A 1,396-nucleotide genomic window follows, 5' to 3' on the forward strand; every position below is an offset into this window, starting at 1 on the left:
TTCTCTTTCAGCAAAACTTGGTATGGCAACCAGTCCCCAAGGACATAGCATTAGCTTACAGCTGTTGACTACTCCTGCTTGTGAGAAAAGTGGCTCCTTTGCTTTCCATTATAAAGCAGAAATTCAGCACCAATATCCTAGGCAAACAAACACCGATCATTTAAATATGTATCACAACCCTGATAACAACCTTACACTTACTTATTTGTAGTTGAGAATATGTTTGGAAAAGAATTACATGGCAATCAATCTAATAAATTTTTAATAGACTTTTATTAAATAAAAGGTTTTTTAATGTATTGTGGATAACCCACCAAAGAAGATGACTGAGAGATAGTGTATCGTCTATTAAAGGTCTTTATTCGTGTTGTATGAAAGGAGAGAAGGTTTGCACTCCCCTTGACAAGGATGGAGGAGGCCCCTGGGCCTAACAGCACACATACGGTTAAGGCATTGCCACCTACTTCCTGGCATCTAACCACTGTTTCTGCTGGACCTTTGAGAAAATCAACAAGATAGATAAACCCTTAGTCAGACTAGCCAAAGGACACAGAGAGTGTGTCCAAATTAAAAAAGTCAGAAATGAAAAGGGAGACATAACAGAATCAGAGGAAATTCAAAAAGTCATCAGGTCCTACTACAAAAGCCTATACTCAACAAAACTTGAAAATCTGGAGGAAATGGACAATTTCCTAGACAGATACCAGGTACTGAAGTTAAATCAGGAATAGATAAACCATTTAAACAACTCCAAAACTCCTAAAGAAATAGAAGCAGTCATTAAAAGTCTCCCAACCAAAAAGAGCCCAGGTCCAGATAGGTTCAGTGCAGAATTCTATCTGACCTTTATAGAAGACCTCATATCAATACAATCTAAACTATTCCCCAAAATTGAAACAGACAGAGTGCTACCGAATTCCTTCTAGGAAGCCACAATTACTCTTATACCTAAACCACACAAAGACCCAACAAAGAAAGAGAACTTCAGACCAATTTCCCTTATGAATATCGATGCAAAAATACTCAACAAAATTCTTGCAAACCGAATCCAAGAACACATCAAAACAATCATCCATCATGATCAAGTAGGCTCCATCCCAGGGATGCAGGGACGGTTTTAATATACAGAAAACCATCAACGTAATCCACTATATAAACAAACTGAAAGATAAAAACCACATGATCATTTCATTAGATGCTAAGAAAGCATTTGTCAAGATTCAACACCACTTCATGATAAAAATCCTGGAAAGAACAGGAATTCAAGGCCCATACCTAAACATAGTAAAAGCCATATACAGCAAACCAGTAGCTAGCATTAAACTAAATGGAGAGAAACTTGAAGGAATCCCACTAAAATCAGGGACTAGACAAGGCTGCCCTCTCTCTCCCTACT

General features: G+C 37.8%; 1 non-coding gene across 1 annotated transcript; it reads left to right on the forward strand.

Annotated features, from left to right (window-relative positions):
• Nucleotides 1-364: 364 nt before the first annotated feature.
• On the forward strand, nucleotides 365-490 carry LOC120097274 (U6atac minor spliceosomal RNA). Its single transcript, XR_005494494.1, has one exon. It is a non-coding gene; the product is annotated as a U6atac minor spliceosomal RNA (small nuclear RNA).
• The last annotated feature ends 906 nt before the right edge of the window (nucleotides 491-1,396 follow it).

The sequence above is a fragment of the Rattus norvegicus genome, chromosome 15 (assembly GCF_036323735.1).
Source record: "Rattus norvegicus strain BN/NHsdMcwi chromosome 15, GRCr8, whole genome shotgun sequence".
Taxonomy (NCBI): Eukaryota; Metazoa; Chordata; class Mammalia; order Rodentia; family Muridae; genus Rattus; species Rattus norvegicus.